Source organism: Pseudopipra pipra, chromosome W, assembly GCF_036250125.1.
Source record: "Pseudopipra pipra isolate bDixPip1 chromosome W, bDixPip1.hap1, whole genome shotgun sequence".
Classification (NCBI taxonomy): Eukaryota; Metazoa; Chordata; class Aves; order Passeriformes; family Pipridae; genus Pseudopipra; species Pseudopipra pipra.
Window position 1 is genome coordinate 6,021,936 of NC_087580.1, and position 26,040 is coordinate 6,047,975.

Genomic DNA, 26,040 nt, shown 5'->3' on the forward strand with positions numbered 1-26,040 from the left:
GTAAAGAGTTTTCATATTTATTAAAACTCTCCCTAAACCCTGACATCAACAAATTCCAATTATTACCAGGAAATGCACCTGGCATTTCCTCCATAGGTAAATATTCTCCAGGTAAGAACCCTCTGCCTGTGTCTGCAAAGGAAGACCTGAAAGGATCATTTTTGCCACCCAAACACTTGATTTTTCAAGAAGGTTTAATTGATACAGTGATTTTTACTGTCTCCAACTCACAAACTCCTTGTGATGGTTTCAGTCTAGGCCTTCCTGGAAACCAGCTTGTAACCAGGAAGGAACTAGGAAGGTGACCAAGGAAGTATTCCATGCTATTCCTTTACGTAACCCAGGGTATAAATAAGGCATTGATAAGAGAGTTCGCCCTCTTCCTCTCCGGCGAGGTTCGAGAACGGTGGGTCCCTGTTTCGGTCGGGCTTATCTGGAGCCGAGGCCTACAGTGACTGCCGTTATCTGCCACGCGTGAGGGGAGAGCCAAGGACCGTGTCTGGCCATCCTGCCTGTTCGAAGGGAAGTGGTGAGATTTTTGCTAGTTTGCCTTCGACTGGCTGTTTGACTTGTTCGGTCCTTGCCCCTTTTTGTCCTTCTCCCTTTCCCCCCCCCCCTCCCTTACCCCCCTGGTGTGTGGTATTCCCCTTTCGTGTATCTGTCTTATATATAAATATACATATATATATATATATATTTTTGCTATAGCTTTGGCTGCTTGGTTTTTCTTCTTTTCCCTCTCTGGGAGGCAGGTCCTTGTTGTCGAGTTTCGGGGGACTTGGCAGGAAGCCAGCTCGAAACTTGTAGAACATTTTTGGTGTCAGGAGTGGGATATTTTGGTTAAGTTTGGCTTGTTTTGATAAACATTTTCCAGGAAGACAGCTAAGCTCGGTGTTGTTTTGCAAGCCAATCTATTGTTTTGGGAACAGGTCTGGGAACACTGCCAGAGTCTGGGAAAGCAGCCAAGGAAACTTTGTTTATATAAAACAAAAGTTTGTTTTGGGATCAAGAAGAAATAATAACAAAAAGCAATGGCTATTTCATTAATTTGTCTTATAATTCTAGCCGTCTTTACACCTGTGTTAGGCTACTCTATAGGGAGACGTCCAGACCTTGAGGATGGATGGAACGAATTGCTTCCATCCTTTAATTTTGACATCGAAGGTTTGGTAAAGGAGATCCCCATGGTTAAAATCGGCTCTAATTACTATATAAATCTTATTGCAACAGTACTGTCATTGATAAAGGTACTGGAAGTGCTCCTTAAACTTGGAAGAATGGGGTTCCGTTGCTCTCCCTCTTGTAGGAAAGATCACACCTCAAAGGGACTCGCTGGAACTTTGGAAAGGGCTGCAGACAGGCCAGTCCCCGGGTGGCATGGAGCTTGGGGAGATTTCGGTAGATTAGTAGGACATGTGTCACCCCCCATTAATTGGGAGTTCACACCAGAACAAATGTTTGATTCTGGTGAGATGGCCCACTGTTTGGCAGAAGGGTGTTTTTCCTACAAAGATCCGAATATGCAATTCTCCGCTTTGTGCTGGGGCCTGGCTAATGCTTATCGAACTGCCATAGACCACCTTCAGAGGGTTAAGGTCGACACAGAGACCCAAACCACGCCACTTGAAACCAGTGATGTCCCTATTAGGTCCACAGAAGTTGGGGTCCAAACACAACTTGAAGTCAATGACATTTCTACTAAGTCCACTAGAACCGGGACTCAAGCTAAGAACCGGAAGATCATCATTGCCCCTATAAAGAAGAAGAAGACGTGGGTAAGGGAGATCGAGGAACTTACGGACCCATCTCCGCAACCAGAACGCACAGATAAAGAGAAGAAGAAGAAGAAGAAGAAAGAACAGAGGACGTAGTGAACGAAGGAGCGGTAGCAATGGGAGAAGGAGCAACAGCAAGTGATGAAGGCGCGACTGCGAGAGAGGAAGAAGTGGTTGTGACTGAGGAAGGAGCAATTGGAAGAGAAGAAGCAGCTAACAGAGAGGAAGAAACGGCTACACGGGAAGGAGCACGTCCAAAAGAACTAGGGGCACGCCCAAAGGAATACAGAACAGCACCAAGAGAAAAGAAAGCAACAGTACAAACGGCCGGTGGTATATTGTCGCTTGATGATTTATATCCTGACTACAAATTCAGTGTTACAAAGGACGCAAAGAAGGAGCCAAAGCATCCCCCTCAATTGGAGGGGGAATTATCTCTACCCCTCCAGACCCAACCTTCTCTTGGAGGTGTGGATGATTGGAAGAAGCCCTTATCTTGGCACCCGAGAGACTACTCGCTACCTCCACCGGCTGGGTATCGTGAACGACGTAGAAGTCCATCTCCACGGCGTGAATGACGTAGAAGTTCATCTCCGCGGCGTGAACGACGTAGGAGTCCGTCCCCACGGTATGAAAGGCGTAGAAGTCCATCTCCACGGTATGAACGGCATAGAAGTCCATCTCCACGCCATGAACAACATAGAAGCTTATCCCCATGGCATGCCCAGTCTCCACCTCCACGTGAGAGATACAGAGAGGAGGCAGGAGCGGTTCCACATAAGAGCAGAAGAGTAAAGAGGGAGGTAGAAAAGATTCTACGTGGGAGAGATGGACAAGAAATAATGCGAGAAAGCGAAATTATACAATCACTGACCACAAGAGAGCTTAGAGATTTACGGAGAGATTATATGCGCTTGCCTGGTGAACAAATGCTCGCCTGGCTGGTGCAATGCTGGGACAAGGGAGCTGATAGTCACATAATTGAAGGTGACGAAGCACGACAACTGGGATCCATTGCCCGAGACCCTAAGATAGAACAAGAAATGGGAAGGGAGAAAACGGCATCCAGTCTTTGGCTCCGAATTCTTCATGCTGTGAGGGCGAAATACCCGTTTAAGGAGTCCCTGAAGAGTTCTTCGAGAAGGTGGAGGACTGCGAAAGAAGGCATCCAATACCTACGGGAATTGGCCATGCAGGAAATTGTGTACTCTGATCCAGAATATTATGACATCCAAGTTCCCGAGAATGTTCCTTGCACACAACCAATGTGGAAGAAGGTAATTCAAGGTGCCCCTAAACCGTATAGGTATTGCTTGATAACCGCATATCATCCAAAGATGGATGAACCAAGTGTGGATACCATGTGCGCTTGGATGAGGAGCATAGAGGAAAATCTGGAAGACCCCTTCGACCCTCTATACCGACACCCCTATGATAGGGAAAGAATGGAGAGAGATTATGAATATTCCAGATATGAGGACGACCTTAGAGACAGAGAGGACAGAAGGTATAGAGATTACCAGGAAAGGCCAATGGGAAGATCATGGTGGGACCGACAAAGACGACCTCGGCCTAGACCTCGATCCTGGTCTCGATCTTGCTCACGGTCCCTGTCATTCACAAGTCAAAGGAAAGAGAACTCTAAGCATTGGCCACGTAACCAACTATGGGCATACCTTCGTAGTAAAGGAGAAAACATGAAGAAGTGGGATGGTGAACCCACTTTTAAACTTGAAGCTAGAGTGAGGGAGCTGAAGCGAAAGAAGACTGACAAGAAAGTTGTCTATGTAGTAGACAGAGATTTCTTAGAAGAGAAACTGCGATCACCGAAACACGAGAAGATAGAGGTCCACTTCGACAACGGTAAAAAGTCTAAGAAGTCAAAGTCAAACTCTGACGACGAATGCTCTGATCAAGACCAGTAGAGGGGCTCTGCCTTCTGCCAGGAGAAGGAGAGGGACCAAGAAGATAACCGAGTTTACTGGGCTGTGTGGGTTCGATGGCCTGGCACATCGGATCCTCAGAGATACCAGGCCTTGATAGATACTGGAGCCCAGTGTACTGTAATGCCTTCGGAGTATAAGAGTACCGAGACTGTTACTATTTCTGGAGTGACCGGAGGGTCTCAAGAATTGTCAGTAGTAGAGGCAGACATGAGCTTGACGGGAGACCAATGGGAAAAGCGTCCCATTGTGACGGGGCCAGAAGCCCCTTGCATCCTTGGTATGGACTACCTAAGAAGAGGATACTTCAAGGACCCGAAAGGGTACCGGTGGGCTTTTGGTATAGCCTCGGTGATTGAAGAGGAGTCCAAGCAATTGTCTGCCCTTCCTGGCCTCTCAGAAGACCCTTCCATTGTAGGATTACTGCAAGTTAAAGATCAAGAAGTGCCAATAGCCACAACAACTGTGCACAGACGACAGTATCGGACAAACCGAGATGCTGTGATCCCTATCCACAAAATGATCCGGAAGTTGGAGAGCCAAGGGGTGGTCAGCAGAACCCATTCACCCTTCAACAGCCCCATCTGGCCTGTGCGTAAATCCGATGGAGAGTGGAGACTGACTGTGGACTATTGTGGCTTAAATGAAGTTACGCCACCGTTGAGTGCTGCCGTGCCAGATATGTTGGAGCTCCAATACGAGTTGGAGTCCAAGACAGCAAAGTGGTACGCCACCATCGACATAGCCAACGCGTTTTTCTCCATTCCCTTAGCGGCAGAGTGCAGGCCACAGTTTGCTTTCACCTGGAGGGGCATTCAATACACCTGGAATCGACTGCCCCAGGGGTGGAAACACAGTCCAACCATCTGCCATGGACTGATCCAGGCCACACTAGAGAAGGGTAAGGCTCCCGAACACATCCAGTACATCGATGACATCATTGTATGGGGGGATACAGCAGAAGAAGTTTTCAAAAAAGGACAGATGATCATCCAGATTCTCCTCGAGGCCGGTTTCGCTATCAAGAAGAGCAAAGTCAAGGGACCTGCCCGAGAGATCCAATTCCTAGGGGTGAAATGGCAAGATGGACGACTCCAGATACCAACAGACATAATCAACAAGATTGTAGCAATGGCTCCCCCCACAAACAAGAAAGAAACCCAAGCTTTTCTGGGAGCAATAGGTTTCTGGAGGATGCATACCCCGGAATACAGTCAGATTGTGAGCCCTCTTTACTTTGTGACCCGTAAAAAGAACAATTTCCAGTGGGGTCCTGAGCAACAACAAGCTTTCAGGCAAATCAAGCAAGAAATTGCACATGCCGTGGCTCTTGGACCAGTTAGAACGGGACCAGATGTAAAGAATGTACTCTACTCTGCAGCTGGAGATAAAGGTCCCTCCTGGAGTCTCTGGCAAAAGGTGCCTGGCGAGACGCGAGGGCGACCACTGGGTTTCTGGAGCCGAAGCTACAGAGATTCTGAGGCTAATTACACCCCTGTGGAAAAGGAAATCTTAGCGACGTATGAAGGTATACGAGCAGCTATAGAGGTAATTGGTACCGAAGCACAGCTCTTCCTGGCACCCCGATTACCAGTCTTGAGCTGGATGTTCAAAGGGAAGGTGCCCCCTACGCATCATGCCACTGATGCCACATGGAGCAAGTGGATAGCCTTGATTACGCAGCTTGTACGATTGGGAAGCTCAAATCGCCCTGGAATTCTGGAGGTTATCACAAATTGGCCTGAAGGTGGGAACTTCAGTCTGGCAGAAGAAGAAGAAGAGCCAGTGAGCCGAGCTGAAGAAGCTCCGCCATTTGATCAGCTGCCAGATGAAGAAAGGTGTTATGCCCTTTTCACTGATGGTTCTTGCCGTATTGTAGGAAGGAACCGGAAGTGGAAAGCAGCCGTTTGGAGTCCCACCTGACGAGTGGCAGAAGCTACTGAGGGTCAAGGCGAGTCGAGTCAATTTGCAGAGCTCAAAGCCGTCCAATTGGCCCTGGACATCGCCGAACGAGAAGGATGGCCGAGACTCTACCTCTACACAGACTCGTGGATGATAGCCAATGCTCTATGGGGATGGTTAGACCGATGGAAGAAGATGAACTGGAGGCGTGGAGGAAAACCCATCTGGGCTGCTGACTTGTGGCAGGACATCGCTGCCAGAGCGAAGAGTCTGAATGTGAGAGTCCACCATGTAGATGCCCATGTGTCCAAGAAGCGAGCTAATGAAGAACATAATAACAACAGAGAAGCGGACCGAGCTGCACAGATAGGGGTGTCACAAGTAGACCTAGACTGGCAGCAGAAGGGAGAGCTGTTTCTGGCTCGATGGGCCCATGATGCTTCCGGTCATCAAGGCCGAGATGCCACCCACAGATGGGCACGAGACCGAGGGGTGGATTTAACCATGGATATCATTTCTGAAGTTATCCATGATTGTGAGACCTGTGCCGCTACTAAGCAGGCGAAAAGACTGAAGCCCCTGTGGTATGGTGGACGTTGGGAGAAGTATAAGTATGGAGAGGCCTGGTAGATTGATTACATCACATTGCCACAGACCCGCCAAGGTAAACGCTATGTGCTTACCATGGTGGAAGCAACCACCGGGTGGTTAGAAACATATTCGGTACCGCATGCAACAGCCCGAAACACCATCCTAGGCCTTGAGAAGCAGGTCCTGTGGAGACATGGCACTCCAGAGCGAATTGAGTCAGACAACGGGACTCATTTCAAAAACAGTCTAGTGGCCACTTGGGCACAGGAGCATGGTATTGAATGGGTATATCACATTCCATATCATGCACCTGCTGCAGGAAAAGTAGAAAGGTGTAATGGACTGTTGAAGACGACTCTAAAGGCACTAGGTGGGGGAACTTACAAAAATTGGGACAAGAATTTAGCCAAGGCCACCTGGCTAGTCAACACCCGAGGCTCTGTCAACCGAGCTGGTCCTGCCCAAGCAGAGTCCCTCCACACTGTAGATGGAGACAAAGTTCCAGCGATCCATCTAAAAGGTATGTTAGGTAAGGCCGTTTGGATCACTCCTCCCTCAGGCCAAGACAAACCCATTCGTGGGATTGTCTTTGCTCAAGGGCCTGGATATACCTGGTGGGTTATGAGGAAGGATGGAGAGATCCAATGTGTACCTCAAGGAAACCTAAGCCTGGGAAAAAACTAATTCTGTGCCTTGAGTTGTATTTTACAGGAGACCAGACACCAGACGGAAAAAAAGACCCGAACAAAGCTGATATGAGAATCTAAGGATGGTCGATGATGACACAGCCCAAACCAATGAGCCAGCCCTAAACCGGAACTGTGATTATGACGAAAGGGCCAAGAACACAAATCGAGTTGCTGGTGGTGCTGATCTTCAATGACAGACGACAACCTTCGAGAAAAAATAAACATGGACTATATATATATATGTGTATATGTGCGGGATAGAGACGAACACAATATACAGGTGTTACGTAAAGAAATAGTATGGAATAAGGGGTGGAGAATGTGATGGTTTCAGTCTAGGCCTTCCTGGAAACCAGCTTGTAACCAGGAAGGAACTAGGAAGGTGACCAAGGAAGTATTCCATGCTATTCCTTTACGTAACCCAGGGTATAAATAAGGCATTGATAAGAGAGTTCGCCCTCTTCCTCTCCGGCGAGGTTCGAGAACGGTGGGTCCCTGTTTCGGTCGGGCTTATCTGGAGCCGAGGCCTACAGTGACTGCCGTTATCTGCCACGCGTGAGGGGAGAGCCAAGGACCGTGTCTGGCCATCCTGCCTGTTCGAAGGGAAGTGGTGAGATTTTTGCTAGTTTGCCTTCGACTGGCTGTTTGACTTGTTCGGTCCTTGCCCCTTTTTGTCCTTCTCCCTTCCCCCCCCCCCCCCCTCCCCCCCTGGTGTGTGGTATTCCCCTTTCGTGTATCTGTCTTATATATAAATATACATATATATATACATATTTTTGCTATAGCTTTGGCTGCTTGGTTTTTCTTCTTTTCCCTCTCTGGGAGGCAGGTCCTTGTTGTCGAGTTTCGGGGGACTTGGCAGGAAGCCAGCTCGAAACTTGTACACTCCTCCTGCCCCAGGCTGCAGTTCAGGGCATTTTGGAAAAAAAATGGGTGGGGGAGGAAGAGGAGGGAAAACCAGACCTATTGGGGAACAACAGAGGAACATACCATGGAAAATACTCCCACAGACACTGGGTTTGGGGAAATAAAGGACATTTTTGTCCCAAAGAGCAGTTAAAAACTATTGCAGGCCAATATAGTTGTGGCCTTTTTTTTTTGCTGCCCAGGGAAGGGCAATGAGTCCCCAAGTGGCAGTGGGAGTGATTCAAAGGGGCTTTTCTGTAGTGACCAAAGGAGAGGGAATCCAACCTGTCAGCAGGAATTTCCACTTTTTGTCTCCAAATCAAAGAGCAATTCAGCCCTGACCTGAGGGGTCCCTGCAAGGAGACACCTGGGGGTCACGGGGACCCCAAAGTGGGACCCCCAGGCTGAGCTGGGCTGGAGGGGGAGGCCCAGGGGAGACGGAGCAGGACAGACAAAAGAAAGCTGCTTCTTCTTGCTCCTCTTAGTCTCACCTCCTCCTTCCCCCTCCCAAATTTGCTCTGGATCTGGCACAGCAATCTTGGGAAGAGAGAACTAAGCTCAAATCCAACCTTGCTGCATCCTGGGCCAGCCCAGCCCCCACACCCCCGATCTGACTCAACACCCCCATCCTGGTCCATCCCACACCCCCATCCCAGTATATTCCCAGCCCAGTCCATCCCACACCCCCATCCCAGTATATTCCCAGCCTGGTCCATCCCACACCCCCATCCCAGTATATTCCCAGCCTGGTCCATCCCACATCCCCATCCCAGTATATTCCCAGCCCAGTCCATCCCACATCCCCATCCCAGTATATTCCCAGCCTGGTCCATCCCACATCCCCATCCCAGTATATTCCCAGCCCAGTCCATCCCAGATCCCCATCCCAGTATATTCCCAGCCCAGTCCATCCCACATCCCCATCCCAGTATATTCCCAGCCCGGTCCATCCCACACCCCCATCCCAGTATATTCCCAGCCTGGTCCATCCCACATCCCCATCCCAGTATATTCCCAGCCCAGTCCATCCCACATCCCCATCCCAGTATATTCCCAGCCCGGTCCATCCCAGATCCCCATCCCAGTATATTCCCAGCCTGGTCCATCCCAGCCCGGGTCTGTCTTTCAGTCCCAGCCCGGCTCGGCTTGGCAGGGACTCCAAGTCCCTCCCGTGCCAGCCCTGCCCCAGCAGGGCCATGTGGCAGCAGCCGATGCGGCTGCAAGGCCGGTCCCCCCCGGGCGGGACCAGTGGCGGGCCCGGGGCAGCCCGCCAGAGTTCCAGTCACTCCCAGTATGGTTCCAGTCACCAGCAGTATGATTCCAGTATATCCCAGTCACTCCCACTACCATCCCAGTTGCTCCCAGTAGGAATCCAGTCACTTCCAGTATGGTCCCAGTTGTTCCCACTCACCCCCAGTATGGCTCCAGTCATTCCCAGTCCATTCCATTAGGATTCCAGCATGAGCCCAGACACTCCCTATCTGGTCCCAGTCACTCCAGTATGAACCCCCTCACTCCCAGTTACTCTCATTAAGATGCCATTTGCCCCCAGCACGGTCCCAGTTCCTCCCAGTCACCCAGGATGGTTGCAGTCACTCCCAGTATGATTCCTCTCACTCCCAATCTCACCCAGTATATCCCAGTCACCCCCAGCATGCTCCCGCTCAGTCCCAGTATGATCCCAGTCACTCCTGGTCTCTCCCAGTTGCTCCCAGTTTCCTCCATGTGGTCCCACTCATTCCCAGTTGCCCCCAGTAGCTTCCAGCATGATCCCAGTTGCTCACAGCCACTTCCAGTCATCCCCAGTTCACTCCCAGTTGCTCCTAGTATGATCCCAGTCACCTCTAGCATGATCCCACTCAGTCCCAGCATGATCCCAGTATGACCCTAGTCACCCTCAGCGTGGTCTCAGTTGCTCCCAGCATGGGCCAAGCTGCTCCCACTGTGATCCCAGTATGATCCCAGTTGTCCCCATCATGGTCCCAGTTGCTCCCAGTTGCCCCTAGCACAGATCCAGTCACTCCAAGTACGATCCCAGTCCTCCCTCCTGACAATGCCAGTCAATCCCAGTTGCTTCTACTGTAGATCCAGTTACTCACAGTTCCTTCCAGTTGCCCCCAGCCTGGTCCTAATTTCCCTTCACATAGACCCAGTCACTCGCAGTATGGTCCCAGTCACCCCCACTATGGTTGCAGACACTCCCAGTACATCCCAGTAGAGCCCTCAGCATGCTCGTAGTCCTTCCCAGTCATAGAATCATAGAATCATAGAATCATAGAATCATAGAATCGATTGGGTTGGAAAAGACCTCCGAGATCATCGAGTCCAACCCTTGGTCCAAATCCAGTCCATTTACTAGATCATGGCACTCAGTGCCACGTCCAATCGGCGTTTAAAAATCTCCAGGGATGGTGATCCACCACCTCTCTGGGCAGCCCATTCCAACGCCTGATCACTCTCTCTGTAAAGAATTTTCTCCTGATATCCAACTTAAATTTCCCCTGGCGGAGCTTAAGCCCGTGTCCCCTTGTCCTATTGCTGAGTGCCTGAGAGAAGAGACCAACCCCCACCTGGCTAGAACTTCCCTTCAGGTAGTTATAGACGGTGATGAGGTCACCTCTGAGCCTCCTCTTCTCCAGGCTAAACAACCCCAGCTCCTTCAGCCTCTCCCCATAGGACTTATGCTCCAGTCCCTTCACCAGCCTTGTTGCTCTTCTCTGGACCCGCTCCAGCACCTCAATATCCTTTCTGAACTGAGGGGCCCAGAACTGAACACAATACTCAAGGTGTGGCCTCACCAACGCAGAGTACAGGGGAAGGATCACTTCCCTGCTCCTGCTGGCCACGCTATTTTTGATACAGGACAAGATCCCATTGGCCTTCTTGGCCACCTGGGCACACTGCTGGCTCATGTTGAGCTTCCTGTCAATTAGTACCCCCAGGTCACTTTCTGCCTGGCTGCTCTTCAGCCACTCTGTGCCCAGCCTGTAGCGCTGCATGGGGTTGTTGTGGCCAAAGTGCAGGACCCGGCACTTGGCTTTATTGAACTTCATCCCATTGGAATCAGCCCATCTCTCAAGTCTATCCAGATCCCTCTGCAGAGCCCTCCTGCCTTCCAGCAGGTCGACACTCCCTCCCAATTTAGTGTCATCAGCAAATTTGCTGATGATACACTCAATCCCCTCATCTAAATCATCTATAAAGATGTTGAACAGGACTGGGCCCAACACTGATCCCTGGGGAACACCACTGGTGACCGGCCGCCAGCTGGATGCAGCTCCATTCACCAGCACTCTCTGGGCCCGACCCTCCAGCCAGTTCCTAATCCAGGAGAGGGTATACTTGTCCAAGCCATGGGCTACCAGCTTTTCCAGGAGTATATTATGGGAGACAGTGTCAAAGGCCTTGCTGAAGTCTAGATAGACCACATCCACAGCCTTCCCCTCATCCACCAGGTGGGTCACCTGATCGTAAAAAGAGATCAGGTTGGTCAGACAGGACCTGCCCCTCCTAAACCCATGCTGGCTGGGTCTAATCCCTTGTCCATCCTGAAGGTGCTGTGTGATTGCACTCAGGATGATCTGTTCCATAACCCTGCCAGGCACCGAGGTCAGGCTGACAGGCCTATAGTTGCCAGGGTCCTGCTTGCAGCCTTTTTTGTGGATTGGGGTGACATTCGCCAACCTCCAATCATTTGGGACCTTCCCAGAGAGCCAGGACTGTTGGAAGATGATGGAGAGCGGTTTGGCAAGCTCTTCTGCCAGCTCTCTCATCACCCTGGGATGGATCCCGTCTGGTCCCATAGACTTGTTGGGATCCAGCTGGCTCCCAGTTGCCCCAGTAACATTCCAGTTTCCACCAGTATGATTCCAGTGACTCCAAGGCACTCCCACTATATCCTATGTGGCCTCCAGTTGCTCCCAGTAGCCCTCAGTGTGGTCCCAGTTGCTCCCAGTAGGATCCCTGTTGCCCCAGTTCTGGACCTGGAGGCTCCCAGTGTGCTCAGATCCTACTCCCGGGGGGGTCCTGATGGGTCCCAGTCCTGGTCCCAGTGTATCCTGGTGTCCCAGTCCATCCCAGTCCATCCCGGTCCATCCCGGTCCATCCCAGTCTATCCCAGTCTATCCGAGTCCTTCCCAGTCCATCCCCGTCCATCCCAGTCCATCCCAGTCCCTTCCCAGCAGCCGCCGCCGTTTCCCGGGTCCTGCCCCCCCGCCCCCCCAAGATGCTGACGGGGGTCGGGGCTCCGTCTTTGCCTTCGTCTCCCTGGGCCTGCCTGGAATGAAGGGGCCGCTGGGACACTGCGGGACCTCCTGAAACCAAAGGAACCCGGGGAGAATTTGGATACTCCTGTAGTCAAGGCACAATTGTGACACTGCAGGGCCCTATGGAAAAAAGGAACCTTGTGACACTGCGGAATTCATGGAATCCAGGGGCCTTTGTGACATGGGGGCCTCATGGAACCAAAGGAACCCTGAGGTATTTCAGAAAGTCATGGAATCAAGGGGCCACTGGGACGCTGCAGGGCCTCTGGGAATTAAAGGAACACTGGGACACTGGGGCAGGACATCCCCCCTGCAATGGCACCAAGACAATGCCCCATTTGCAAAGGGGTCAGTGCTGAGCTGAGAGGGGGCCAGGACAAGGCAGGAGATGTTGGAACCCAGACTGGTTTGACCCCAAATGAAGCCCCTGATGGTGAGGGAACCCCTGGAGTCCAAGGACTGTCAGTCCATGGGTTTCTACCAGAAAGGGCCAGTCCCCTTTCTCAGGGGCAGGTTCTTCCAACAGAACCCTTCTCGGGGGGGGTGTGGAGATTCTTGCCTTGGCTGGTGTAACGGACAGATAACATACAAATGCCAAAAATTATGTTTCGCCATTGTTTCTGCCTGTCAAAAACTTCCTACCAAAAAATCTGTGTCAGTTTTCCACCAGAAGTTCTCACCAGAATTTTCCCACTGGAGTTTTCCTGTCAAAGGATCCTGTTATTGTTCACGGTTATCATATCTCTGTGAACATCTGAATAGGGCTACGTGTCAAGAAACCACACACAACCTCCTTTGAACACTATAAAAGATGAGGAAAAATTTGGGAAAAGCAGGGAAAGAGGAGTGGGAGAGAGCATTAACTATAGCAGCTAAGGATCTCTCCTCCGCCTCGCCCTCACCTTTCCTTCTGCCACCATAAGCTGCCTGCCGTCACCAGAGACTGGACCTCTGCCATCTTGAAGTGGACTGAGACCCACCGTGCTACCCGTGTGAGTTTCTCCACCCTGACCATATTTCTGAGGGCCGAGAGGTGCAGACCAAGACCTCTGCACAGCCTGAGACACGGCTGGTGTGAGCAGCAAAGCCACATCCTGACTGCATTCCAGAGAACTAAGACCCCCTGCAGCTAAAGAGATAACATCACATAGAAGGCGGCAGAGAACTGAGAAAAAAAAAAGGCAAAAAAGACTGCCTCTCTCTCTCCCCCCCCCTCTACAGACCAGCTCGGACGAAAAGGTCGTTTTGGTGGTATCTTTCCTCTGCTTCTAAAAGTAATCTTAGCATTTTCCAACCTTTTCTTATTTTTTCCTCTTTCTCTTTGCATCTCTTAGCAATTAATAAAAAACAGTTTTGGTATCAACAGATAACTTGTTTGAGTTTTAATTTTGCTCAAGGGGATATTAGAATCTAAAAGTTCTTTCTGCAATATTTAAGCAGATTGTAACACTGGGCAAAGGGCAAGGCCCTTCACTTTGGCCTTAACTCAGGCAAGGGGTGTGTTGGAGAGGCTCCGAGGTCCTTTTGTTCTCGGCCTGCTCATCTGGCTGTTTGCTGGTTCCCGTTTGCCTTCGTTTCCTGCGCCCTGTTCTGCCCCCAGCCCGGACCTGCTCGGACTTCATGGGAGAGGTTTGACCCCCCTAGAGAGGAACCTTTTGGGGAGGAGGTCGCCCTTTCCCTCCTCTGCTCCCGTGTTGGCAGTGGCGTGTGTTCATTGGCCAAAAGGGGGAATTCCCAGCCACAGCCAGCCGCAGACAGCGGGAGTTTCGTGGGAAGAACCCCCTTTTTCCCCCTTTTCCCCTTTCCCCTTTTCCCTCCTCGCTTTGGGGGAATCTCCAGTCCCGGACCAACAGCGCCCCCTGCTGGCTGTGATTAGAATTGCCAAAAGGCAGAAAGTTCCCAACTGGTTCCTTTGGAAGGGCATTTTCGGCTACAGGATCATTGTTTGGTTGGTTTTGTGTTGTTTTGTTCTTCTGCCAATACACCTGATCGTATACACCAGTCCCTTTAAAAAACGGCTGTTATTTTTCCTTTCTCCATACTTCCTCAGTTGGAGCCTCTTAATTTCAGATTTACAATTGCTTACAGGGAGGAGTTTGGTTTTCCCTATAACTCATCCTCCTTAACAAAATACTTCAGTCTCATTCAACTGAGACACAGGTGCTGCCCCATGCTTCTGCCCTTGCCATTGCACATCCCCACAACCCAGAGCCACAGCAAGAGCCCTGAGGAATGAGGCAGGCACAGGATCTCCCTTCCCAGGGCTGGGGGTCAGGCCTTGGCCCTTTGCAAGAACAAAACAAAGCCATATTGATTCAGCATCACAGACCTCGGGACTTTGCTTGTCCCCACCTGTCATCACTGCCTCCAGTTTTCAGCTCTAATTGGAAGCAGGGGACAATTTCTGAGTGCTGGCTCCCAGTGGGACCCATTAATGCCATGAGAAACTGTGGACTTGGATCTGGCTTTGAATTCTTTGGAGGTTTCTTTAACTTGCTCTTTGTCTGATGTTCAGGGACTCATCCCCAACCCCCTGAGGGTCATTCAATGCCTGGGGCTGTGTCTGTGCTGCTGAGCTGGGTCGGGCTCCTGGCACACAGGGAGCTCCTGGCAAGCGGGCAGCGCTGCAGAGAGACAGCTCTGCCCAGGAGCAGCTCCTCTGCGCAGCCCAGCAGGGCTGAGGGCACTGCCAGGGCAGCTCAGGGACACCAGCAGGGCACACACAGAGCTTCAAGGGGCTCAGGGTTGGGAGGGTGACTGAGAGCTCTCTGCAGGAGGAATCTTGGCAGGGCTGCACAGGGGCAGTCTGGGGCTGCAGGGCAGTGCAGGGACAGCTCCTGGAGGCATCTCCTAAAGCTGGCCCAGCCCCAGCTGATGGGATGGGTGAGGAGGGGGCTGTTGGGGAGCACTTTGGAAGAGCTGTGAAGCCGGGGGTGCAACCAGGGGTGCCCAGGGCTGTGGGGCAGAGCAGGGTCCTGCAGCCCAGGGCACTGCTGGGCAGGGACTCTGCTGCCTGCCAGGGGCAGCTCTCAGCTGGCCCAGGGAGCTGCTCCAGGGCTGGGGGAGAAGGGCTGTGGGCAAGGAGCAAACCCCAATTGACAGGGGAAGGCAGGGCAGGGCCCTTCTGCTGTCGAGATGGTGCAACACATGTCAGGAATGATCACAGCTCAGCAGGACTGCTGGAGGTTTCTAAGATGAATTTTCAGGAAATGCAGCAAGGCAGGGACATCCTGAAAGGGAAGGATCCTGTACTTCCAGTGTTCTGCTTCGGATTCCCAGGGATGGGCAATGAGAAAGATCAATTCATGTCTCCATTCAGGAGGAAGCATGGAAAATCCAAAGCTGTTCTTCTTCGAGGGCAATGGCAAAGGGAGTGTCAGAAATCAGCCCCCTGGGCCTCACAGGCAGCAGCAGTGGTGCTTTTCCAGCCTCCTCAGGGTTGCTCTGCTGTTGCCATCAGAGCCTGCCCAGCCAGAGGTGCCCCTGGGCACCAGAGTGCCCTGTGCTGGGAGGGCTCTGCAGGGCAGAGCTGAGCACCCAGGGCTGGGATGGGCTCTGGACGCACTGCCAGGGCCCAGCCCTGGGCACAGGGAAGCAGCTGCTGGCAGGGACAGCTCCAGGCAGCAGAGCCTGAGCACTCCTCTGCATCGCCCTCTGCTCAGCTGCACAGGGAAAGAGGGAAGAGTTGGGAGGAATTGATTTTGCCGGGGCTGCAGCGCTGCAGCGCAGAGGGAGCCGCCTGGGCCTGGGCCCTGCCCGTGTCCCTCCGTGCTCGGCACTGCCGGCTCCTTGGCGTGCCGCTGGGGCTCCAGCCCCGCCAGCCGCCGCAGCCCCGGCAGCTCCTGCCCCGCCGGCGCTGGCCGCGGTGCTGCTGGCCGGGCTGCCCGGCTGCCAGGGACCCCCAGCACAGGCCCTGCCCCGCTGCGGCCCTTGGCCCTGTGGCCGGGGCCGGGGTGCCATGGCTCCCGGGGCTCCTGCAGCTCCGGGGGCTGCGGGGCCAGCACGGCCCGGCCCCGCCCAGGGACCAGGCCCGGCCCGGCTGCCCTGAGGCTGCCGCTGCTGCAGCTGAGGGCGGCGGCAGGAGGAGGCCTGGGCTGGAGGCAGCTGCTTCGGCACAGTGCTGGGGAGCCCGGCGCCGGCCCACCAGCGGCCTCTCCTCCTGCCCCGGCCCTCAGCTGGACTGGGCACCCGGGGGGCTCCTCAAACACCCCAGGCCAGGGCGGGGCCCAAAGGCTCACAAGGTGCCCTCGGTTCCAGGAGCCCCCACAGCGTCACAATGTCCCCTTGTTTCCAGGAGGCCCCGCAGTGTCACAGTGGCCCCTGGCACCCGCAGGCCCCACATCACACAGCCCTGGCACTTGCCATGGAAACGCCCCTGCCCACAACCGGCTGCAACCGGCCCGAGCAGTCCCTTCCAGCACAGCCGCTCAGGGCGGGGCCCTTTCGGCTGCTCTGGGGCACCTTTTGCCCGCCGGGAGCGTGTGGGGATCCCCCCCCGCAGCCCGGACAGCGGCACAGCGGCACCTCCTTGCTGCTGACACCCCCCAGCAGGGGGGAAGCTTTGCTTCGGGCCCTGCCACATCTCGGGCTCCTCCAGGGCTGCCAGGGCTCCTGTGGCACGCAGCTGTCCCCAGCTGGCCACTCCGGGGGCCAGTGCTCTGTGGGCAGTGCCGGCAAAGGGCCCTGGGGGTCCTGGGGGGTCCCCACTTGGCCAGGAGTCAGCAGTGCCCTGGCAGCCAGGAGGGACAACCCTGTCCTGGGGGCATCAGGCCCAGCATGGCCGGGCCAGGGAGGGGATTGTCCCGCTCTGCTCTGCCCTGGGGCGGCCTCACCTCAATAGTGGGGCACTCTGGGGGGACACAATGGAAGGAAGAGATGGAGCCAGTAGAGAGTGTCCAAAGGAGGCCACCAGGATGGGGAAGGCTCTGCAGGGGAAGCCTTAGGAGGAGCAGCTCAGGGCACTTGGGGTGTTCAGCTGGACAAGAGGAGACTGAGGGGAGACCTCATGGCAGTTCCAACTTCCTCAGGAGGGGCAGAGGAGGGGCAGGCCCTGAGCTCTGCTCTGGGGGGACCAGGGACAGCCCCCAGGGAATGGCCTGGAGTTGTGTCAGGGCAGGGTTAGGTTGGATGTTAGAAAGAGGTTCTTCTCCCCCAGGGTGGTTGGCCCTGAACAGGCTCCCCAGGGCAGTGGGCACAGCACCAAGGCTGACAGAGCTCCAGGAGAGTTTGGATGATCCTCTGGGGCACTCTTGGGGATGGTCCTGGGCAGAGCTGAGAGTTGGACTTGATTACCTCCCCCGTTCCACCCCAATTTCCACCCGGAATTGCATTGGAGGTCACGAAGCGACTGCTGGGGCCAGGCACCAACACCTTTCTTGCTCTGGTCTTCTCTTCACCCCATGCTTCTGGCACTGTTTCCTGCCCTCTACAACTGCTCCAAGGCCTAGGCCCAGTCTCATGGATCTGTTTTCTGTCCTTTCTCACTTTCTATCAGTCTCTTCACAGCTGCAAGAACTGTCTCTGATTTTACCAAAATTATTTCCTGTAAGGAATCTTCACAAGAAATGGTAACTCTGCCCTTTCCCTCGAGACCTTCCAAGCTCACTAAAATCCACGACTTCTGTGGTAGCACTGTCCTTTTCAAGTGCTTGGTGTAAAATACAGAAATTCTATGGCTGACAATTTCTAATAAAGTTCTTAATTTTAGAGCTACACCCAAAGTGCGCCCAGTTGCTCCCAGCCCCCTCAGGATGCTTCCTTTCCCTCTCAGGGACTCCCACAGTCTGAGTCCAGTATGGCCCCAGGCACTTTCAGTCACTGCCTGGACGATGCCATTTGCCCCTGCATGGTCCCAGTTGCTCCCAGGATGATCCCACTATGAGTCCAGTCACTCCCAGTATGATCCCAGCAACTTCTGTCCACTTCCAGTATGAATCCAGTTTGATCCCAGTCATCCCCAGTATGGTTGCAGTGCCTCTCACATACTCCCAGGAGTATTGCAGTCATTCCCAGGATGATCCCTGTCAGTCCCAGTATGATCCCATTATGATCCCAGTAGGGGTCCAGCTGCTCCCACTCTGACCCCAGTTGCCCCCAGCTTGGTTCCAGTTGCTCCCATTCACCCCTATTATGGTTCCACTCACTCCCAGCCATTCCCAGCCACTCCCAGTATATCCCAGTTGCCCCCAACATGCTCCCAGTTGGTCCCAGTATGAACCCTGTTGCCCCAGTTCTGGTCCTGCTGGGTCCAGTCCAGGTCTCGGTGTATCCCCATGTCCCCCCGTCTCCCCACCCCGCTCTCTCACCCCCTTTTCTCTCCCCACAGAGCTCCTGAGCTGCCGGTGGCCGCAGCCCCTCCCTGTGGCCTCGAGCCCAGCCTGGACTCCCCAAACCCTGCCCTGATTTTGGGGGGCTTTGGGAGGGCACCTGCCCTTCAACATGGCACCCAGCACACCCCAAAAGGTGCTGGGACTCCCCTAAAATGCCCACAGCTTCCCAAGGACCCCCCAAACAACAAAAGCCCACCCAGGACCCCACCTAACCCCATTGCTGGGGGGACCTTTATGGACTCTGGTGTTATTGGGAGCCCCACCCGGCTTCGGGAGAGGAGTTCTTGAGAGAGTGGGGGGGGGAGAGGGGGGTCGGTGGGAAAAGGGGTGTGGAAAGGAGAGAAAAGGGGTGGTGGGACGCCCATACTGAATGGGACAGGAGTGGAACATCCCAAAAGTGCAGGGGGAGGGAGACTGAGGATTGGGGGATGAGGGGAAAGAGGTGGAAGAGGTCAGAAGAGTGGGGAAAAGGGGAGGGCGGGACCCCCAAACTGAGCATGAGGTGGCTGGGGATTGGAGAATGATGTGTAAGGGGCAGGAGAGGGGGGAAAAGTGGGGGTTGGGACCCCAAAACTGATCTGGGATGGGCTGGGGATTGAGGGGACCATGGCAAAGTGGGAGGAACAGGGAGAGGGGTGGAAAAGGGGGGTGGTCTGGAGGGATGGACGGTCCCATGGGGGTCTTTGGGCACTGGGGGGTTGGGAAAGGGGGGTGGTCCCCCTGAGCTCCCAACTTACTCTGGGTGCTGGGGGCTGCTGGATCCAATCTCAGCCTTGCATTGTGCCAACAGTTGAAATTTAGAGCAATTCTAGAGGGGTGACTGAACCACGTTTGTCCCCCAGGCTTTAATGATGGCATTTAAGGATGTACCTCGACCATCCCTTTAAGGGGGGGTTCAACACGGGGGGGGGGCACGGAAAACAGAGGGTCAGGGCACATTTACCCCACTCTTCAAAGGTCTATTTGCCTCTTAGTGCCCCAGGGAAGCCAAAACCATATCAGTCCAGTCTGGGCTCTCGGCTGCTCCCCACACCAACTCTGCCCCAAACACATTCCCAAGGCCAGGGGATTCCATCACCCTTTTCGGGCACTGCCACTTCCCAGGGACAGGGAAACTCCCTCAGCACAATCTCCCACCACTTATTCCACTGCCCACAAACTGGCAGCACCTTTACAAAGGAATCCCTGCAGCAGCTCACCCAATAACACTCTTGATCAAGACAAACCCTGACCAGCTCAGAAAAGCTCGTAGGCCTCGCTGAGAGGCTCTGGCTACAAAAACACACTTCAAACACAGCAAGAACACCACAAAGCAACCAAAGCACAAACTCTAAACCACACCAGCAATCTACTAAAACACTGGGAAGCAAAAGCAAACTCTAGTTCTGTAAAAGCAAGGAATCAGCGTGCAGAACTCTAAATTTCTCACCCCACGAGCCACCTGAAAGGGGAAGGAAAGGCAGGATCAGCCCCTAGGCCCATCCAGAACTTTTAATGCAAATCTTCCTTCCATTTCTACTTAGCCTTGACTTCTTTTTAGACTATTTTCCAGGTTTAGGTGCACTTTTGAGTTACTTTAGTCACAAAGTTAAATTTGGGGTAGCGTGACAGGCATCTGTTCTTTCTTGACAGATAAATCACAGAGGTCAAAAAGGTTCCCTATTCCCACCCTGCAGGATGGTTGTGAAGAAAGGCTGTGGGACCTTCACTGGCCCCATTCCTCAGTACATCCTTTCACACCAGGTGTCTCTCAGGGTTTTTCTTTGGGGAGACCATCCTGACCTTCATGTTATCCGGGAACTGGAGTCTTCTCTTTCTCATCAGATGTGCCAGTCCTTCTTCTTCTTCCAGGTTTGAATTCTTTTCCAGCACCAGGTCTCTGCTAAACATGGGTCACCAGGAATGTTGGTCACCAGGTCTGTGCCCAACGGGGGTCCCTGTGGATCATCCAACACGGGTCCTCCGATGGTTGATGGAGTTGGAGCAGCGGCTGAAGCTCTTCCTGCAGTCGGGGCACTCGGGGCTTCCATTACTGGTGGGTCCGTTGGTGGGAGGTCAAGGAAGAGCTCTGCGTGAAGCTCTTCCCACACTCCCCAAACTTGTGGGGCCTCTCCCTGGTGTGGATGCGACGGTGGGTGCAGAGAGCAGACCTGCTCCTGAAGCTCTTCCCACATTCCCTACATGTGTAAGGCCGTTCCCCAGTGTGGATGTGCTGGTGGGTGAGGAGAGTGGAACTGTCCCTGAAGCTCTTCCCACATTCCAAGCATTCGTAGGGCCGTTCTCCAGTGTGGATCATCTGGTGGCGGTGCAGGGTGGAGCGGTCCCTGAAGCTCTTCCCACATTCCCCACACGTGTAGGGCCGTTCCCCACTGTGGATGTGCTGGTGCTTGAGGAGGTTGGTGCTCGTCCTGAAGCTCTTCCCACATTCCAAGCACCTGAAGGGCTTTTCCCTGCTGGGAGGCTGCTCAGGGACCACCAGCTCGCAGCTCCGCCTCAAGTTCCGGTCGCTTTCCTGGCACACAATGGCTCTTTCCTCCTCAGAACACCCTGGGCTGGCTTTGGAGCCACTCCTCCGAGGGCATCTCCGGCCCTTTTCCTCCCCGCTGCCTTCCTGCGCCGGGGAGCCCTTCAAAACGGCCTCTCCCACCAGGCTCTGCCGCCGGGATTTGTCCTCCGCGCTCTCCGGCCTCACCTCGGGGCCTGGGGCAGGAAGCAACAAGGACAGGCAGGGGATTTGCCTCCGGCCCACAGGGAAGCCCAAGGACATCCCCCCAACTCTGGCCCCGGCAGGACGGCCACAAAAGACCGACCCAAAGGGGCACTGACTTCCTCCTCACCTGCCTGGGGGGCCCGCGGCATCTTCCTCTTCCTCGCAGCCTCCTCCTCCATCCGCCCAAGCTTTGGGAAGCAGAAATCCTGTTGGGGGGGAAAAAACAAGGGGTAAGCGCGTTGCCTTGGGGGTTCCTCCTGCCCAAGTCCAGCTCTAGGACTCATTGGGCATCTTGTGTCTATAAAAACGTCCCAAACACCAACATTCAGCCCAAAAACCCCTCCCAGGAGTTCCCCCTCTCTGCTCTCTGGCGTTAGGGGGGTCCCCCCTGTAATAAATAAGTAGTAGTAGTAAAGTAATTTACTCATCAAATTAGTAGTAGTAAAGTAATTTACTCATTCAATGGTATTGCATGTTATATTTATATATATATATGTTATTGTAATCAATGTTCTGTTAAGGCTGGAGAACTGCAAGCTGCAGAATGGTTAATTAATCTGTCAGTACTACAGGCTGATAGTTCTGCAGCTGCAGTTCTTAAGCTGACAAGACAAATTATTGTGCCTTACTGAATAAGTATTTTGTATCTTGTTTTTCTAAAAGTATATTGTCTAAAAGTGTACGCCTAAGGTAACAAAGGGAAGGACAAGGATCAAAGGGTCAAGTATGAGGACGATAAAGAGGATCCAAGATGGACATCTGGAGGGACCCACACACTAGGCCTCAAGGACGGAGGATTATGGATAGGGAAGTACCTGGCAACTGAAGCAGGCCTGCAAAAGAACCAACCAGAACCAGACCTGTGAACTCGGATCCAATAAAGGGATAACAAGTGACTATGGGAGGGAATTGACAGGGGTATAAAGGTTACTGTTTTTGCCAACTGCGCTTGCGGGCCACGAGTGGAGCAGGGGTCTCCCCCGGCCGCCCAGCGCGCTGTTTTGCTTATTTGCATTTTATATAAATCTTTAACAAATTTTTGCTGCTATATTTCAGCCTAAGTTTCATTTACCTATAACAATTTTTAGTGCCGTACTGACTCGGATCAGAGTTTCTGGGCGGTAGGACTCCCCTCTGGGGCGGGCGCCCCGTCCCTTTCTTTGGATGGTCCTGGAGGGAGTCCTGCAGCACAGACTCTGAGATTCCGACCGAAAAGATTTAGAAAAAGCAAATAAACCACTGCAGTTCCCCATAATCTCCGTGCATGGGTCCAGATAAAGACTTACTCAGGAGTAGTGAGTAAGTGGGGTTGCTTGTCTGGTCAGGGACCATTCAGTAAGGAACTGAACGAAGACTTACCTGAGGAGGGTAAGTATTTGCGGCCCCTTTCGGTTGGGAGGGGATCCCGGAGTGTGAATGGCTGAGACATCCAGTGGGACGAAGCGATTGTGGGCCTCCTAGTAGTGCAGTTCTTGTATTCCTGCAAGGGAGCGAGTCACAAAAGGAGGGAAGCAAGTGGTGTGGGTGTGTGTGAAGGCATTCCGGAAGATGGGACAGAAGAAAAGTGAATCTTCTGCTCCCATGGGTGGCTGTAAAATGGTTCAGGACAGTCTTAAGACTGAAGAGAAACCTAGGGAGGGAGGTGGAATAGGAGATCCTAAAGAAAAGCTACAGGATACCCCGCAGGATAGGAGAAAGTTTGAAAATGAGCTAGTGGCAAGGCTACCGAGCATACCTCCAGATAGTCCTTTGGGAGTTATGATTAGGTATTGGAATGAATATCCCTCCACAGAAGGAAAGTCGAGAGAGAAGATGGTGCATTATTGTATGGAGGTATGGGGGGGGCAGCAAATAAGACAGGATCATTTGTATTGGCCAGTATATGGTTCATTTGAAGACTGGATATGTCGGGCTTTAAATCTGTATGTAAATAACAAAGAGCCGTTTTGTGCAGAAGAAAGCGAGTATGCTAGATTACAGATCAAATCAGATACTAGAAATTATTTGTTTCCTTTAAAGGAAATGAAAAAGCAGAAAAAGAATAACTGGGATCTGGAGGATTTCCAAAGATACCCTCCACCATATATCCCACTCCCTCCACCACCTGCACCCATTCCAGAACCAATGTTTCAGCCCTCTGCCCCAACAGAATCAGTACCCCCTTCATTAGAGAACCTCTCACCCCCCTCACCGGCTGATAGCAGGAGAGTAATGAGAAGCCAACCCAGGGAAAAACAAAAGATGGAAGGTCAGTTATATCCTTTAAGGGAGATTGCAATGGGAGGACAAGATGCTGGGCTAGGGTTTGTGTCTGTTCCTTTAAGTTCAGAGGATGTGAGGGAGTTTAAAAAGGAGATGGGGAAATTGTTAGAAGACCCTATAGGAGTATCTGAAAGATTTGACCAGTTTCTAGGGCCAAATATATATACCTGGGATGAGATGCAAGCGATTTTAGGAATCTTATTTACAGTAGAAGAACGAGGAATGATTAGAACAGCAGGAATGAGGCACTGGGACCAGACACACTGACAGGGTCCAGCTGCTGATACTAAATGGCCTCTTCAGAGACCTAACTGGGATAACCAGACGGCGGCTGATAGAGCTCACATGGCTGATTTAAGGACCATCATAGTCCAGGGTATAAGGGAAGCAGTCCCTAGAGGACAGAATATAGATAAAGCCATTAAAGAATATCAGAAAAAAGATGAATCACCTACGGATTGGCTGGAAAGATTAAGAAAAAGCTTTCAGCTTTATTCTGGCTTGGATCCAATGGATGATGTGATGGGGGGAGCTATGCTTAAGATGTGGTTTGTGCAGGGATCGTGGGAGGATATTCAGAGAAAGTTAGAAAAGAGTGACGATTGGCAGGTTAAGGGTTTGGATGAGTTGCTAAGGGAAGCTCAGAGAGTGTATGTACGTAGAGATGAAGAAAAGGAGGAAGAAAGACAAAGGAAAGAAGAAGAGATGCAGAAAAGACAGGAGGAGAGACAGAAGGAATTACAGAAAAGACAGGAAGAAATGCAAAGGAGGCAGGTGGAAATGCAAAGGAGGCAGACAAAGATTTTGGCGGTGGCTATATGAGAAGGACAGAGGGGAAACAGAGACCAGAGACGAAGGATCCCTCGTGGATCTGATAGATGTGAATTGTCAAAAGGACGTGATAGACCAAACCTAAGTGAATTAGAGTGTTACTATTGTGGGCAAAAAGGACATATAGAAAGAAACTGCAGAAAAAGACTGCAGGATGAGCAAATTTTTAAAGAAGACTGAAGGTGTCAGGGGCTCTATCTGCTGGGGACACAAAAGAACACCGAGCCCTTGATAAAACTTAAAATAGGTCCCCAGCAACAAGAACTCGAGTTCCTAGTGGACTCGGGGGCAGAATGATCTACTGTCCGAAAACTACCTTGGGGTTGTATGACCTCCTCTGACACAGTCCAAGTGGTAGGAGCTAAAGGAAAACCTTCTAAAATACCCCTAATTAAAGATGTGGAAATAGAAGCCCAAAATAAATATGCATTAGGAACATTTTTGCTGGTCCCTGAGGCTGAATATAATTTATTAGGGAGAGATTTGATAATAGAGTTGGGAATAAATTTAGAAGTGAAAGAGCAGAAAATACAAGTTAAAATATATTCCCTTACAGCGGAAGATGAAAAAAGAATAAATCCTGAAGTGTGGTATACCCCTGATTCTGTGGGAAAATTAGATATAAAACCATTTGAAGTCTCTATTCGAAATCCAGGGGAGCCAATAAGGGTAAAGCAATATCCTATCCCTCATGAAGGAAGAGTTGGACTTAAGCCCACTATAGAACGGCTCCTAATGCAGGGATTGCTGGAACCATGTATGTCACCACATAATACACCCATCTTGCCAGTAAAGAAACCTGATGGGTCTTATCAATTGGTGCAAGATCTAAGAGAAGTAAACAAACGGACGATTACTCGGTTCCCAGTAGTGGCCAATCCCTATACTTTATTAAATCAGCTATCCCCTGAACACAAATGGTATATATATAAATCTTCAGACAAAAATTAGGGAAGATTTAGAGGAAGAGGAATTGAGTGAAGGAGAGAAATTATACATTGATGGTTTGTCTAGAGTGGTTAATGGAAATTGAAAGTCAGGATACGCAGTAATAGACGGAGTGACTTTTCAAGTCCAGAGTCTGGACCCTTAGACAAGGCGTGGTCAGCTCAGGCTTGTGAATTATATGTGCTGTTGAGAGCATTACAGCTATTAGACGGAAAGGCAGGCACTATATTTACAGATTCTAAGTATGCATTTGGGATAGTTCATACTTTCAGCAAGATATGGGAGGAAAGAGGACTGATTAATACACAAGGTAAGGGACTTATTCATGAAACTCTAATTCGGGAAATTTTAAAAGCCCTGAGAAAACCAAAGCAGATTGCAATTGTGTATGTTAAGGGACACCAAAAGGGACTGAAGGTTACTGTCAGAGGAAATAATTTAGCAGATGAGGAAGCAAAGAGGGCAGCTTTATTAGTGATGGCCAGTTCAGAACAGGAGGACATAGATGTCCTGAAAAGTTTCAGTGAACGGGAGAAAGAGAAACTGTGACAATCTGGAGCAAAAGAAGAAAACAATAAATGGTTATTACCAGACGGTCGTGAAGTACTTCCGAATGGTCTTGCTCAGAAAATAATGAGGAAACTGCATGAGCAGACACACTGAGGAACACAGGCTTTAGTAGATCAATTTGAGAACAAATTTGCCTGTGTGGGAGCTTATGGAATAGCAAAAAGAATTCTTGAAGGATGTTTAACTTGTCAAAAAGTAAATAAAAGACAATTGAGGGAAAAAGTTCAAGGAGGACGAGAACTAGCTAAAAGACCTTTTGAAAAGATACAGGCAGACTTTACTGAATTACCAAAGGTAGGGAGATATCAATATTTATTAG

At 51.8% G+C, this 26,040-nt stretch overlaps 1 protein-coding gene, 1 long non-coding RNA gene and 1 pseudogene across 2 annotated transcripts in view; 2 read left to right on the forward strand and 1 right to left on the reverse strand.

The window, feature by feature from the left end:
* LOC135404433 (zinc finger protein 239-like) overlaps positions 1-26,040 on the reverse strand; it is a 352,167-nt pseudogene that overhangs the window by 320,857 nt on the left and 5,270 nt on the right.
* LOC135404435 (class I histocompatibility antigen, F10 alpha chain-like) overlaps positions 1-26,040 on the forward strand; it is a 115,371-nt gene that overhangs the window by 71,665 nt on the left and 17,666 nt on the right. The window lies entirely within an intron of this gene.
* LOC135405084 (uncharacterized) lies at positions 11,965-13,441 on the forward strand. The gene is made up of 2 exons (XR_010425731.1): positions 11,965-12,504; positions 12,995-13,441. It is a non-coding gene; the product is annotated as an uncharacterized LOC135405084 (long non-coding RNA).